Genomic DNA, 17,077 nt, shown 5'->3' with positions numbered 1-17,077 from the left:
GCGCCCCCCAGCGCAATGCGTTGTAATGGTTTGTGTTGTAAAAGTTGCGTCGTAAAACTGCGTGGTAAAAGTTGCATTGTAAAGGATGTTTACCCCGAGTTGCTGATCGACACTCTACTGCACAAACGTGCCGTGAGTAACCCGGCGTGCCGTCTGGAAGCGTGCCGCCATTTTGTGTTTGGCCCTGAGTTCATACTATCTGTTAGCCATGTTGCCAGCAATGTTCGTTGCGCTTCGTTCACCCCGGCGATCACAGCAACAAAGCTACTGCAAAGGTGTTACTGTCAGCCTCCTGGTCAGCGCCAGTTTGGTCTGCATGGTCAGTCCCACAGTTCCTTCCGGTGGTAGACGACCTGAGCGACAAGCAAAAGACAAGATACTTCAGTTCAAGAGGGAATGGAGCACCACAACTCTTGACTCTCTTTCAAACGCTGCATCTCAGTCGGCGTGACTCTTCACTTTTATGGCGATATTCAGCGTCTGCACACTGCAAGTATTCGGCTCTTGTCAAGCCTTCACTGCACCGGATTCGATGCTGGCCAATGTGTGGAACTGTGTGTAGGTATCTCGGGTGAGAAACCGCTCACCAGTGCTTAACAAGTGCTTTGTGTTTATAACGTATTAACGTATTATGCATGTCCTGTATAGCACAGTGTTTTCATTTTGTGGGGGGCGCTCAGTGTTTAACATAGTGTCTTGAGCGGAAGTTTAGTCCCCCAGTTTTATTGTTTATCTAGTGTGTACCCTATCTAGGGGAGGTTTGGTTGTTTGTGGGGAGTCAATGCCCCGTATCAGTTCCCAGGGTGAGCACCCTGCAGTGTACCCTTCTAGGCTTATCTTAATTAGGGGAGGTATATCAGTTCCCAGGGTGAGTACCCTGTGGTGTACCCTACTTTAGGGAGGTTTTTGTTGTTTGTGGGTAGTCAATGCCCCATATCAGTTCCCAGGGTGAGTACTCTGTGGTGTACCCAACTTTGGGGAGGTTGTGTTGTTTGTGGGTAGTCAATGCCCCATATCAGTTGCCAGGTTGAGTACTCTGTGGTGTACCCTACTAAGGGGAGGTTCAGTAGTTTTCCATGGTGAGTATCCCGTGGTGTACCCTACTTAGGGGAGGTGGTGTACTTTTCCAGGGTGAATACTGTGTGTTGTTCTCTTGTTTAGGGGAAGGTGATTTATCAGTTCCCAGGGTTACTACCTATAGAGTATCCTTTTATCTTGACTCCGGTCGAAGTCTGCCTGCTTGGAACTCATGGCCACGGGTTTCACGTTCGTACGACTTTGAGTGAGAAGCTTTATCCTAGTTTTCAGTGTCAGCATGCCTTCTATCCTGATCAAGGGAACTTTTGGTTTCTTTTCAGAGCATTTTTCTCTGGTGTATTTCTGTTGTGGGGGTTACACTCTTCCGGTTATCTAGAGTGAATTTTACCCCTGTTGCATTTCTCCCACGGGTCTGTGTCTACACCCAACTTTGTTTATCATGGTGCCTACCCCGTAGTGTACTCATGTATGGGGAGGTTGTGGGTGTGACCACCCCTTCTTTGTTGCATTGGTTTTATTCATCTAAGCCATGCTATGTTTTTCTCTAAGGGAGGGGGATGGGGTGTGTACTAGTAATGTTAGCATCTTATTGTATTTCTGCTCATGCTAATGGTATTTCTAATACCTCATGTAGTACACTATTAGATTTGTGTATCTCATTGTTGTACTTTCATCTAAATGTTATATTTGAGGTATCTTGCTTATCTTTCTCTCTATTTCTGCTGTCATTCCCTAAGGAAGGAGGATGTGTAGTAAATTACTTATCTGCTGTTCTCCACTGAATAGAATGTACCATGACATCATGGAATGCCTGGGTGTCTCTCCGTGCTCACAGTGTCAGTTGGTCAACTCCGGCAGAGCTGCTAGGAGCCTGCTCCTGGTGGGGCTACATCTGTACTTCCTATCTTCTCCTACTCACCTATCCTAGAAGCAAGCTACAATAAAGGATTATCTAACTATACAGCTGGACTGTGTATCTTCCTTTACTACAGGTTCCCACTAGGCCACACAAATGTTGATTTGTTTTTATGAATCTCTTTTCTCTGCATGTCTGCAGACAATAGCACACAAATAACACCGTAATTGAATAAGGGGTGCTGGGGGGGGGGGCAAGTGGCAGCTGAATGAACCAAGAACAGAGAAGGAGACACCATAACAAAGCTAAATAGAAAGAGTGAACTGGAGAAAGATAAGAAATACAAACTATGGAGGGGACAAAAGAAAAAGATGCTCAATAGCAAAAGGAAAAAATAGGGAAAACCAATAAGCGAGGTTACTTTACACTATTCTGAAAGGAAGTCAGATAACAGGAGATAAGGGAACGTTCAAAGAGAAGAAAGACAGGTGAAGGCAAGGGTGTAAAAGAAGGAGAGTGAAAGCATGAATGGTGGAGTGAAAGAATGGAAAGTTAGAGGGGGGAGGTGAATCAATGGTTGATAGGGTGGGTGGATGGAATGATGAAAGCACAAATGGTAAACATATGAATGGTAACAAAATGGGCAGCGGGTGAAATGAGGGATGGGCAGGTGGTAGAAATTATGGAAAGGTGGATGAATGACTGGATGGGTAAAAGGTGATTGAGAGAAAGGATTGATGGCTGGACGACTAAATGAAAGCTTGCTGGATGGGAAAAAGGATGGATGATACATGGATGAAAGGGTGAAGAAAACATTTGTAGGCATGGTCCAGCTCCCTGTGTGCCATTGTTTGTAGCCGAAATAGCTGCATGAATGAGGAGTTCCAGGCTGTGCACCCTGCAGCATTGAATCCCTTGAGGTTGGGCGAACCAGAGGCCCACTAGCTGTAGGGTCAGCTGGCGAACCTGAGGCACCACTCACACCTGTGCTGCTGAGTCAGGTAGGGCCTACATCTCCCTGACAGGTACTGGGTACCATGACACTCATGAGTGAAGAAAGCTGCTTGGAAAGAGACAACAATCTGCGACCTCCTAGAAGATCATACGGGGTGGCCATATTGAAAGTGTTGGCAATCAGCTGGCAGGCCTCTGGGTGCACAGGCAATAGCTGAAAGAGAGAAATAGCATTATCAATGCCGTCAGAAGCACAAATTTCCTAAATAACAGTGCTGGAACAATGAAAGAGTCTCAACAACAAAAGTCTTTATTAAACAGAATTTTTTTTCAATTAATATTCCTTTACCATGAAGGACTTTACTACAAAAATGTAAGTAATTTGCAGGGAAGGGTATTATATGTATGCATGTGTGTGTGTGTGTGTGTATGTATGTATATGTGTATATATATATATATATATTCTTTTCTCCTTTAACCCGGGTTCAGGTTATGTTAGGCGCTCTTCGACGGTGCAAACGAGCCACGGCAGGGCCCCGCCGTCAAAATGCATTCCTGTTTCCTCCGTAGAGAAGTTTGCTCTTGCACTCCGGAATCGTTTTTCCAACACAGTAATTACTCCCAATTCGGTGGTTTTAAGTTTATTTGATCAGCAACTGCTGCTGGCTGAGCTGTAATGATCAAATAAACTTAAAACCACCGAATTGGGAGTAATTACTGTGTTGGAAAAACGATTCCGGAGTGCAAGAGCAAACTTCTCTACGGAGGAAACAGGAATGCATATATATATATATATATACAAATATATATATATATGTGTTACAGCTCCCCTGACACAAAGCCAGAAAACCAGCACTCCCAGTAAATTAAACCACTTCGGTTTATTGCACACAAACAGAAAAACGCGTTTCGGCTCTTGCCTTCGTCAGTTTCAAACTGGCGGCGGCGAGGCGGATGTAAATAGTGGCAAAACTAGAAAACATAGAAATGGGACCAAGGTCCAAAATCATGAGCGCCATCTTGAAACGGTAAATAAAGTCGAAGTAATCATATCAATACAAATCAAATAACGATGTGTGACACTGTCTTGATATTATAGTTCATATTCAATTACAATGCCCTGAATGGGCATTCGTGACATTTCAAATCAAAATTAGTTAATTCAACAGTAAATCATGACAGTTATCTACAGATTTTGTTAAATTCATCAAGTGTTGGAAGTATCTACACTATTCCTTATTTACAAGTTCATAGGGCCTTAGATAGGCTAGTATTCCTATATTAGGAAATCTTCCAGTAATGGTCTTCCAACATATTACAGTACTGATACATGAGGGTATGTCCCTAGCAGGCTCAGGTTTCTCAGCGACTAAACTTCTTGAATTGTTCCTAATTGCTACAGGTGTGACAGTAGTTCTTCTCCCGAATTCATCCCTCCCGGGGATTTTGTCTGGAGCTCGATAATATATCTAGACTCCAGACGTCTCAATTGACGTTTATAGTCGCCTCCTCTCAAATCCTGTGTAATGCAGTCTAGTTTGAAAAAACTAAGGAGATTTCTATTGTTGAAACCTGAGTCGGGTCGGGGACAATCGATATTTGCCCGGCGGTATTGCCTCTGTGACCCTCTAGTTATTTAATCAATGAAGAGGCAGGCGCTGGAGACTGGAAGGCAGGAAACAAGGTTTTTATTCTCTCCGGAGGAGAACACAACAAAACGGGCAGAAGGTATCGTTCTGAGGTGCTCTAACCGCATCCCTGAGGCCTGGCCTCTTATACACAGGTTTATCTCTTTATTGCATGTAACACATTCTCGTCGATACTTTGATGTACGGAAAGACATCCTCAGAATCCCCCCTTCCCAGCCCGTTCCCACGCAAGGTTACAGTGGAAGTCCCCGCCCCGTTCACAACAGGTGATGATCATCGCGCAGCTGGATATTCCGCCGATTCACGGAGTGTGTGGGGTTCGATCGGATCTCGTGGGGTGGGGGGGGCTTTGATCATCTCGGGGGTCCTTTGAGGAGGGAAGCTTTCTATTGTACGGGGAGGGGCAAGGGATTGGTATCGGCAGAGCTGGGTGTCGGCCTGGGAACGGGGAAGACAAACGGGCACACGGGGAAAAGGGGTTTGCATCAAAGGGCCGGGGATCATAAATGGGAAGAAGGGAGGTAATGCGCTGGGAACAGGATGAGGGCCTGGGGCAGAGCAGCGCCGAAGAGGGGTTTATGATTCAAGGCAGGTGCAAGCAGGGGGGGTGGTCAGCGTGCAGGCTTAGTGAAGGCGAAGGGCTATGTCAGGGGCCAGCGGCATGCAAAAGGGTTCGTTCTGATCAGGGCATTCTAAAATGGCGGGTGCGCACGACAAAAGTGTGGCATCAGGGGAAGAGGCAAGATGGCGCAGATAATGTTCACCAAACCGTACTAATTTTCAACAGTCCTCCCTTTAACATATTCAAGACATCTTGCTGGTTCATTTTCTACTTGGTTCTATTGTGGTGGGCATGAGAAAGAAAACGGTAGGAACCCTAGATGAAAAAAGAGTTGTAAACAATACATTTTAACATTTCTAGGTTTAGGAGGTGGACCTATTTGATAAATTTTGATAAACTTGTTCAGCAGGAAAGTCATAGGAATGTAATACAAAAAACGGTTCTGTAGCGAGAGCAGCAAGTACATATCATAACGTGAACTGGCAGGTTATTACATATCTCAGATTCGGATTGGAGCAGGATCAATACAATGGCGGCTGGGAGAGAAACGAGGCATAGCAGAAACGGTGATTGAGGATGTCAAATGTTCGAAGTTAACGAGTTCTCATTATTCTTTGTGGTCTTTCGTTGGCGCTGTGGAGCACCGGCGATGGAGCTACGGGTCCAGCTCTACTCTAAGTTCTGCGTTGCAGGGCACGACCCTTTCCTCGCGTTTCTGGTCGGAAAGGTCCCTTTCGCCCTGTGTCCTTTGAGGTGATTGTCAGAAAGTTCAGATGGAAGAAGAGCGTACAAAAGAGTCCATAGGGTAGGTCGGAGGAAAAGGGGGATGGAGCAAGGCCAAATTAGGAACAAACTAGGGGAACGAGAGACTTCAGATAGGCGGGCGTGTGACGGAATTCAGAGAGCGGGGACTTGTCGGCAAACACTGGACATCGAGCAGGGGCATCAGGTCGCCCCTTTCTTTTCATGTTGTCGAAAACAGTGCCTCGTCCTGCAGCTCTTTTCTGTCGTGGTCTCGCCTTGGCTAATGTCGCAGGTGTTCCTTAGTCTGCAGTCAGGCCTCGTGCTCCCACATCCGGTCCTTCTCTCCTCCAACAGCAGTACCCTTAAACAAGTTTGAGAAGACAGTCTTTAGAGAATTTGCAGATGAAGATAATCAAAAAGTCTATTTCTCTCCCAGCTCCAGGCAAAGAATGAAAATGCCCGTTATATTAGTGTTCACAACTGGCATATGAATGACCGGTGACGGGCCTGTTGGATCTACTATGACTTTCCTTCACAATTATTTATTACAGTCACGACAGTTCATCTGATGGTGACCCACCTTCGTGAGACGAACCTGGCAAAGATATGCCGTTCTCTAGAGTTTTACATTTACAAAGGGTACTGTGAGTTGTCAACATGGTACTACACAGGCATTTTGCTGAGAGACGAACATGGCTAAACATTTCTTTTCTATCGATGCATCCTGCTTTTCAACTACTACGGGGTTCATTTCGATGATTCACCTTGGACTAGTCAGTTAACCTTGTAAAACATCATTCTGGGTCCTACGTAACTTCCTACGGCCTGAGTACTTAATCAGAAAAGACAGGGGTTTTATGGGAAACAACCAGGGACATAGGAAACTTGTGGTAAGGGCATAAATCGACCCATCTCTCACAACCGGAAATGAGGGGTAGTTTCATAACTCCAGTTTTTGGGCGGCTGATACAGGGGAGGTAACAGGGGTGATCATTTTTCCGGTTTGGGTATTGCGACAATTCGGGGCGGGGAGGGTCGCGTATTCTGAGGTCCTTGTTTTATACCATAGGAGCCGTTGACATGTAGTTCCCTTATTTCGGGCCAGATTAGGGAACCTCTGTCGTCTTACCTGTCCTTTCCCTTACGGCCTAACCTCGGTTCATTGACTTCTAGCGGAAAAGGAGAGGTAATGACGCGGTCTCAGGGTGATTGTATTAAAGACAAGGTTTTTTTTTGTGGTTTTTTTTGTGCAAATACTGACGGTATTTGAAGCCAATTAGGTGGTGTGCTAGGGGTGGCAGTCTGCCAATTTCGGGGCTAATCACTCGGAAGAGTGGGAGTGCAAAAAATAGAGGGAGAGAGAGAGAGAGAGAGAGAGAGAGAGAGAGAGAGAGAGAGAGAGAGAGAGAGAGAGGGAGAGAGAGAGAGAGAGAGAGAGAGAGAGAGAGGGAGAGAGAGAGAGAGAGAGAGAGAGAGCGCAACGGCAGGCTAAATAGTACACGTGCAACAGAGAGGGTGGCAGTGTATTCAAGAAAGGCTATTTAGTGCATTACACAGTAAAGGGCATTCACGGGTCTGCGTTAGAATCTTGTAATCATGCAGTTGAGCATTAGACAGGGTAGAGGGGACGTGCCTTGAGAAAAAGAAAAGAAGAAAGGAGGTACCATTTTGTCGCACTTTCTCGCATTCTCGGTCCTTCGACCAATTGGGTCAACGCCTCAGTCACACACACACATTCTCTCATAGTTTCGCACCATACGTGACATGGGTTCATTCGTCCGGTCTGGTTTAAGGGTGATCACTTTTTATCAGGTTGTGCTAATTTTTCGGGTTTGTTCGATACGTGAGTAGTTTGCAGGCGTGCTTAGACACCACCTTGCGGCGCTAGTCCGCTTCGTGTATTAGACATGGCAAGGCTTCAGATCTTCGCCACACCTCGGCTGTAATCTCTGATGTAACCTGCAGAGGGAGGAAAAAAAGGGGGGGTGGGGGAGACAGCATTCGCGCATATTCAAATACATGGATTCATAAGTCCTTTACTTACCTCTTACTCGTCTTTCCTCCTCGGGGCAGGGTCCCCGGGGATATGGTTTCTGGAGTCGAGGGGGGTAGTGTGTCCATATAGGTCGTGTGCGGGGAAACGTGAAAAGGAAACCAGAGGTGCTTAGTGCGAGGTATCTAGTCAAAGGATGTATCTCACTATCGGGATCCTTAAACCTCTTTCAACGCTGTGGCGTTCTAAGGTTCTTCGGTTCTTGGGTCAGCTCCGTTCCCTGATACTTTGGAACGTTGTACTTTATAACATTTACATTATTTCATTTCACCCTCCTTTTACATTCCCTCATTTACACCGTTCGTTTTACCCATCCTTGGAAGTCAAGGTCTTCCTCTACGCGAGAGTTCATGGGTCAGTCGCGTACTTTGAAGGCGGAGTGTCGTGTTGTCGATCCGATCCGTCCTCCAGGGCTGGGCAACCATCTTCTTTTAACCTTAAAGAGAGAGCAGAGTAGGGTGCACAGAAAAGAACTTTCCCACCGATCCCGCATTTTTAAAATAAAGCATGCAATACCCGTCCATAGTTTCAAAAAAACGTTATTTTGCAAAATCATTTCAGCACGTGGATTATGAGGGTGCGGTCGTATTTGGCCGGTCGTGGCAATGGCTAAAGTGCGTACAGTGGGGGGTGTCGTTTGCAGCAATAAAAACATCGGAAAGTTTTACTCATTCATTTGTAAGAAACTAAAACGTCTATTAATTGGCTGGGGGTTCGGGGGCATTTATTTTCATAATTTAGAAGCATAATCATAATAGTTGTAATCAGATTTCCTATATGCATACCGTACGTGTGCGTCGTAAATGAGGTTTACATCAGTTATAGAAATATAATACATTGTACATTTGTAATCAACATTTGTAACGGGGATCCTTTCATACTGTTCGTCGAGTGAGTTCTCCTTGTCTTTTCTAGCCAAGTGTACAAAGGATCATATAAAGTCTCAGAACATCGAGTTTATATTAGTGCGAAGGAACACCACGAGGTGTTCGTAAGTTCCGATTGATACCAGCGCCATTTTGGGCGGGGCCGGCTCAGTCCGGAAGCAGCATCAGGGGGAAATGTTTCCCATTACTGGCAGTTTGGACCAGAGTCCTTTTCGGCAGTTCTAGAATTCATGCTAACAGAAGGAGTGGCAATGTCATGTTTGTTTCGTTGGCGATCAAGGCAGCCGTCCCTTACCGGAAGCCTGCAAAGGCCGAAGGTTCCGCCGGGGACCTTTGTAGGATCTTCAAGGCTGCGGAGATGCTGTCGGAGATGGGGGCTCGTGCTCCAGTGGGCAAATGTTCGAGTTATATTGCTGGTCAAAGTTACTCTAGTGGCCGGGGCCCGCCTTCCAGCGGACCCAGACGCCATTTTGAGGCCCTACAGGGGCCACTCTCGTTGAGTTTTGCAAGAGTGGGAGAGATCCTTCAGAGTGAAAGGAAGAGGTCCCTGTTGTGTGAAAGCGGGACGTTCAGCTGGGGTGCAGCTGTGATGCCCCCACCTGGGGGGGGGGCGAGGGAGACTCGTTCGTGCCGTCTCCTTCTCCCGGTGCACTCCATGCTGTTCTTTTTCATCGCCCCGCATGAAGGTCTCTCCACATCCGGTGTTCCCCAAGTCTTGTGCTCAGTGCTGTGGGAGTATGGCCACCTGTGGCGCGCATTCGGCGCGGCACGAGTATCAGTGCAGTCATTGCTGGTTCGGTGTTCCGAAAATATGGCCACCATTGCACGTTCGGTGCTGCGCAAGTACTGGGGTGCCACCATGGTGTGTTCGGTGCTGTGGAAGTATTGGCACCATCGCCTGACTGGGGGTGTTCGGCGTCGGGCCGGGGGCTGGGAGACCTCCTATCGGTGGAGGTGGGAGAGGCTCGTCCGCGTCGCCTCTCCCTCCCAGCCCAATTTGGACAAATTGTTGTGGAGGTACGTGCAGGACATCTCGCCGTCCAGGGCTGCTGCGGCTGTTACGGAAGGGAAAAGAAAGAGGTGCCTCGTTCTTCTCTGGACATGTGGCGGGACTACTTAAGTCTATCCAGGCCCGTTGCGGCTGGCTGAGGAGACATGTGGCGGGACTACCTACAACTGCCCAGGCTGCTGGCTCCTGCCTCTCCTCCGGCTCCCCCATACGTTAAGATTTCCTGACCAAGAGTTGGCGGCCGGGCCCGCCTTATATGGGTTGCCGTTGGTTGGGCGTAGCCGTAACCCTGCCCTACTTTGGAAGGTTCCAGAATGGGGGGGGGGCGAATGTTCTGTTTGACTTTCATTTTCTACAGTTTACCGTTATTATTCCTTGTTTGTTGTGCTAAATTAAAAGTTCAAGTTCATTAATGGTCTACGGATTTTGTTTTACCATTTCTTTCTTTCCAGGTTGCTTTTATGCTAAGTTTCTGCTAACAGAGGTTGAGTAACACGGAAACACGTGTAGAGGGATGACGCAGATTCGTACATTACATACACACAAACTCAGACGGGGGACAGTACAAGTACGACATACAAAGACCCAAGACGAATATAAAACAGTTATTGGTCATAATTATCTCTTTCCGTCTGTGAATTTAAAACGAGGCTGGGTTCCCGTCTTGACGTTGCCCGACCTAGGAGAACTTGAGCATGCCGCTGAAATTGTCCTGGCGAAATCTGTGCCATCGGGCATAATCAAACGTGGTGGTTCTATCTGGTCTGTCTATGTAAGTCGGGTTCTTCTTTGTCTCGCGCTTTTTCTCGTACTGCCGGTCTGTCGTTCCTGTCGGCCCTTTGCCTTTGCTCACGCTCAGTAGAGTCGGGCATTGGGCTTTCCAGTGTCCGACATACCTACAAAAAGCGCATTGGTCTGGCCCTAAGTCTGGTCGTCTTTTGCATAGTGTCGGGGGATAAGTTGTGGGTAGCGGTGTCCTGGGGTTGTCCTGTCGGTATATTTCTCTACTTGGTTTGTCCTCGTCTTTTCTCTGTCGTTGCATAGCCTCTCTGCGCCACATACCGAGACTGTCGAGCATAATAGGCGTTGTCTTATTATTTCGAAGGGCTATTTCTAACGTTTCTATTTTATCAAGGTCAAAGGATCCTGCCAGTGGCCACTGTTTGTCTTGACTTTCTTCGGTATACCTGTGCCACAATTTATTATAGGCTATGGTGACTAATCCATAGTTTATGAACATGTCCTTATTAGGGGTGCCTTCTAGTGGAGCTATATGGTCCACCTCTAATACACGGTCCGGGCTAAACAGGCTATTAATCAGTGGGGAGAAGACAGACATGACGGCTCGTAACGAGGGACTAAAAAGTCAGCACTGCCTATCTTATCACTAGGTGCAAAGACTGGACAGAATATTTCTATTCTACGTTGTTTGCAGGCAGTGAATACCTCATGGATCAAAAATAACAAAAAGACCAATAAATAACAATGGGGAGAATGAGTAGGTCCGCAAAGATCTGCGTTACCTACCCTTTTCACTATCTGCAAAAAGGGTGGTCTCTTCCCTGTTTGCAGACAGGGAATCTCCAGGAAACAATAGTTTTGCGAACAACAGTTCAGTTTCAAGTAATTATTGAGTGGGGGAGAAAAAAATAAGCACGGCTGCTGCCCTACCTATCCTCCACTGCTTGCAAAGAGAGAGCCCGTTGTTTCTCCGTTTGTAGACAGTGAATCTCCAAATAAATAAAGAGCAATACTAGTATTTTTAAACAATCAAGCAATCAAACAATCAAGCAATCATTTCGCAACTTGTCGTGATTACACGACCTTACCCGGACCATGTGGACAGTTTCCTGTCTTCCGAATCCAGCGCCCGATCGTCCTCTTTTTCTCGTATTTCTCACGGCACTCCTGATGGTCCCCAGTCAGGACCGTAGATCACTCGAGAGAGGTCTGTTCGGAACTAGTGAAGTTCGGATGATCGGCTGCCAGACGAGGGTCTATTGGGCAAGAGCTCTCCCGATCGTTGCAGTCGTTCACTCTGTCGTCGGGACCTCTCCCACTGGATCCACGAGTCGCTGATGGGCCCCACGCTTGGGACGCCAATTGTTGAAACCTGAGTCGGGTCGGGGACAATCGATATTTGCCCGGCGGTATTGCCTCTGTGACCCTCTAGTTATTTAATCAATGAAGAGGCAGGCGCTGGAGACTGGAAGGCAGGAAACAAGGTTTTTATTCTCTCTGGAGGAGAACACAACAAAACGGGCAGAAGGTATCGTTCTGAGGTGCTCTAACCGCATCCCTGAGGCCTGGCCTCTTATACACAGGTTTATCTCTTTATTGCATGTAACACATTCTCGTCGATACTTTGATGTACGGAAAGACATCCTCAGAATCCCCCCTTCCCAGCCCGTTCCCACGCAAGGTTACAGTGGAAGTCCCCGCCCCGTTCACAACAGGTGATGATCATCGCGCAGCTGGATATTCCGCCGATTCACGGAGTGTGTGGGGTTCGATCGGATCTCGTGGGGTGGGGGGGGCTTTGATCATCTCGGGGGTCCTTTGAGGAGGGAAGCTTTCTATTGTACGGGGAGGGGCAAGGGATTGGTATCGGCAGAGCTGGGTGTCGGCCTGGGAACGGGGAAGACAAACGGGCACACGGGGAAAAGGGGTTTGCATCAAAGGGCCGGGGATCATAAATGGGAAGAAGGGAGGTAATGCGCTGGGAACAGGATGAGGGCCTGGGGCAGAGCAGCGCCGAAGAGGGGTTTATGATTCAAGGCAGGTGCAAGCAGGGGGGGTGGTCAGCGTGCAGGCTTAGTGAAGGCGAAGGGCTATGTCAGGGGCCAGCGGCATGCAAAAGGGTTCGTTCTGATAAGGGCATTCTAAAATGGCGGGTGCGCACGACAAAAGTGTGGCATCAGGGGAAGAGGCAAGATGGCGCAGATAATGTTCACCAAACCGTACTAATTTTCAACACTATCACTCTTATGATGAATCGCGAAGTGACGAGCCATAGGATAACTATCATCCTTGTTCATGATGGCGCGTTGGTGCTCCAATATCCTCAGTTTGACTGCTTTTGTTGTGCTCCCTACATAGCGATGTCCGCAAGGACATTGCAAACAATAGACGACAAATGGTGTGGAACATGTTATAAATTTCGGAATTCTGATTTTGGTCTCTTTATGGGGAACCTTGTAAGATAGCACTCTTTTGCTTGAGCTGCAGGCCTTGCATTTCCCACAAGGGAATGATCCATGCATGGCCTGTAGTTCTCCCTTGGACTTTATCTTTGGCAGGTGACTTTGTACTAATTTGTCTTTTAAAGACTTTGTTTTCCTGAAGGTTATCATAGGATGGTCAGATAGCTCCTTGCCAATGACTGTGTCCGATTTCAGAATTTTCCAGTTCCTAAGCATAATAGCTCTAATTTTATTCGCTGCCACCGAATAGTTGGTAATTAGTCATATTATACCATTGCCACCTGTATTCTTGTTCTTCTTTTCTTTCAGGAGAGTTTCCCTATCTGTTTTAGTAACCCTTCCTTTCGCTTTTGTGAGAACTTTTTGGGAGTATCCTCGTGATGTAAAGCGTCTGATACTACTCTCAGATGCTACTTCAAAGTCTCTATCTAGAGAGCTGTTACGTTTTATCCTTAACAGCTCTCCATAGGGGATACTGCTGATAAGGGATTTAGGGTGGTTACTACGTCCATGGAGGACCGAATTTCCTGCTGTTTCCTTCCTGTAAAGGGCAGTTTGGATCATGCCCGACTCTACGAAGACCCTTAAGTCAAGGAAGCTGACCTCCTGTTTGCTTATGTTGTGGGTAAATTTAAGATTCAATTCATTGTTGTTGAGGTCCATTATATACTCCTCAGCCGAGGATTTAGATCCCCTCCAAATAAGGAAGAGATCGTCTATGTACCTCCTCCAACAAATCAAATTTTCTACCCACACTGCCTTTTCATCGGCCCAGGCCACCTGCTTCTCCCACCAGCCCACGAATAAATTCGCGTAGCTGGGGGCGAAGCAGGTGCCCATCGCCGTCCCCCTTGTCTGTCTATATCTCTGATCCTGGAAAACAAAAATGTTATTGTTCAAACAAAATGATATGAAATCCAAAATCATCTTGCTGTGTTCCAGGTATTTTGCAGGGCGTAAGTCCAAAAATGTTTTTACTGCTCTTATCCCTTCAGAGTGTCCAATGCTGGTATATAGGCTGGAGATGTCCATTGTTATCATAAGCATGTCATCTTCCCACTCTATATCTTGTATTTGTCGCAGGAAGTCCTTGGTGTCTCTCGTATATGAACTCAATTGCGTGACCCATGGTGCTAGAAATAGATCAATAAATTTGGACATCTTCTCTGTGAGTCTTCCTATGGAGGAGACAATGGGTCTCCCAGGTGGTCTAAGGGGGTCTTTATGAACTTTAGGCAGATGGTAAAAGCTCGGTAGTCTCGGTTGTTTGTTTTGTAAATAGAGGTGTTCTTCTTTTGCAAGGATCCCTTTGCCATACCAGTAATCAATTAATAGATGGTATTCACGGATACTGGTAAGGTATTCTTGTTCTGTGGTGGGTGAATAGTTAGTACAGTCTTGTAGCTGGTTTAAAGCTTCTTTGCAGTAATTTTGCGGGCTTTGAATAACAACATTTCCGCCTTTATCTGAAGGCTTGATGACAATTGAATCATCTTTCTCCAAGCTCGAAATGGCATCTCTTTCATTAGGTGACAAATTCCATTTTACAGAGTGTTTATTGCTTTCCTCTTCTTTAGATAATCTCTGCAATTCTCGATTTACGGTGTCTGAGAAGATGTCTATGGCATCCACAGGAGTTTGTGGTAGAAAGCGTGAAGGCGGTTTCAGATTACTGTTTTCTCCAATCTGAACAATGCCAATATTTATGCCTCTATCGACTGTTGTCGTTCTGGGAGGAGGGAAGGGATTATTTTCTTCCAATAGTTCTTCCAGTACCGCCATGTATATATATATGTGTGTATAGATATGTGTGTGTGTGTATGTATGTATATATATATATATATATATATATATATATATATATACATACATATATATATATATATTCACTGAATGCAGCCTCCTACATCTCAAATCCCTAAATACCGGTCGGTAGCGGTGAAATTTACCAAATTTCACCGTTACCAACCGGTATTACCCCACCTACATATGGCCCTATATGTCTTGCTGGTACAGTCTCTCAATTTAGGTGCAAGTGCATCTCTTCGTCCTTATTTAGCCCATTGGGGGCTAGAGTTCGAAAGGCCAAAATGTGACGTGATTCTTTTTGTCTTAAGGTACGTTCTCAATTGCCACCTCTCACTTGACCATTTACAGCGTAAAACTTTCCAGTTCCCTCCATGATATTTCTCCATGTGTTTGGCAACAGCATAACTGCGATCTCCATTTGCTGTTGCCCTCGCGTGTTCCAGAATACACTTTTTGAGTTCTCAAATGGTGCTGCCCATGTATTTAAGTTTGCAGGAACACTCAATTATATAGATGACATGTTGGCTCTTGCAGTTGATCAATTGATTGATTTTCCAAATCTTTTTATTTGCCATACGAATTTCCTTGACATTTTGCGCAATCTGGCATACTTTTTCCTTAATATTTTTTCAATCTGTTTTGATTTTGTGGAGAATGTAGTGATTACACGAATTTGATAATCACCCTTGTCTTTACTTTGTGTCTTTTCTTTTATTATATCACATCTTGACTGTTTTGCTGTCCTTTCAAAACAAGAGGCTAATATATTGTGAATGTCTTTATCAGTCTATCTTTTGCTCGGTACATAGATATGTGAGTGCTTCATTCACTGGGAGTATGGGTTTAAGAGTGCATGTGGAAATCCCGTTATGAGTGGGTGAGTGTATGTATGGGTGTGTTGGTGAGTGAATGCATATCGGAGTGCTACATGTCCAAGTAGAACATATGTAAAAAACAGTGCATGTGAGAGTTGGAGTATATAAATGACTACACATGACAGCCAGTGATTGTGAGCGTGGCTGTATTTGATCAGTGTGTACTTGTATCAGTGATTGTATAAGAGAGTAAGTATATGTTAGTATCTGTATGAATAAGTGAGGTTGTGTGTGTATAATTCAGGCTATAATTCGTATGCAGCCTAAAACAGGTAAGCTGCCTCCAACAGATCTACAAATAGGTTTAAAAGGAAGAGTTGTGTATTTACCTTTAGATTTTAAGAAAAATGTAAAAAACTGTTAGTGTAGAAAGAGAGGATACTGAACCTGTAGTCATTCTTGTTAATGGTGTACCCACAATGAATCGGAAAATATGGCAAGAGTTAGTACATGTCACGGAAGTCCAAAAGGCTATATTATATCTGGGGCAAAACAATATTTACTATACAATTGTAAATGTAGAAGAAGAAAGAATGACTTTAGAAGATGAAACACATATTTCAAGTGGACAAACAGAAAAAGTGGACAATTCAAGAAAAGAAGAAATGTATGAACATTATACTATACACCCTCTACATTCAAAAGAACTGATAGGAGATACTATTGAATTGTTCCAGATAAAAAAAGCAAAAGGAACTCCCATGAGTGTGTGGGAAACAAGTTTGGAAGCTCATTGTTTTCCACAGCTGTTACCTACTGGAAAAGGTGGACGATATGATGAGCGACCAGTTCAGATTCTAGCTTCAGAATACCATACTCTACTGTACTCAGAAGAACCAAGATTTCCTCTGTGTATTCCATAAATGTTTCATCTTTTGTTCCATACACCTACACTGCAGTCAGCAGAGCTCACAATTTAAATTGAGACATGATTTATGTATTACAGAGAGAATTGTGCTGTATGTCCTCGAACTTTGTCAAGAGTAAGTGACTAAAAACATTCCTTGATGTCTGTGCTGATTACTGCCTTCGATGTACACTACCGAGAGCAAGGCTCACAATTCACATTGAGTCGCGATTGTAGATGACGCAGTCCAGTAGGCAAAAGGCATTGCACCAGTGTGGCCTGCCTGCACCACGCATCATCGCTGGCTGAACAGACGCTAAATGCTTCTGATGCTCCTATCTCAGTGCGAAAATTGCAAAAAACACAGTTGATGGACAGAATGTAGAACAATGTCATACATTCACCCCGGTACAAGGATCTGGGCCTAAATCAATCGGTTTTTTTGCACTCCACACCACCCTGGGTTAGACACTGGCTATATGCAAATCAGCTCTGACCCTGTGCCTCATGGGAAGTGGGTGTGAGTGTTTGATTGGTTCAGATGCTCCGTCCATCACCACCCCCTTTTGTACCGCTTTGGCCGCCATAAAT

The sequence above is a fragment of the Lissotriton helveticus genome, chromosome 4_1 (genome assembly GCF_964261635.1).
Source record: "Lissotriton helveticus chromosome 4_1, aLisHel1.1, whole genome shotgun sequence".
Lineage (NCBI taxonomy): Eukaryota > Metazoa > Chordata > Amphibia > Caudata > Salamandridae > Lissotriton > Lissotriton helveticus.
Note: the sequence above shows the minus strand (reverse complement) of the source record.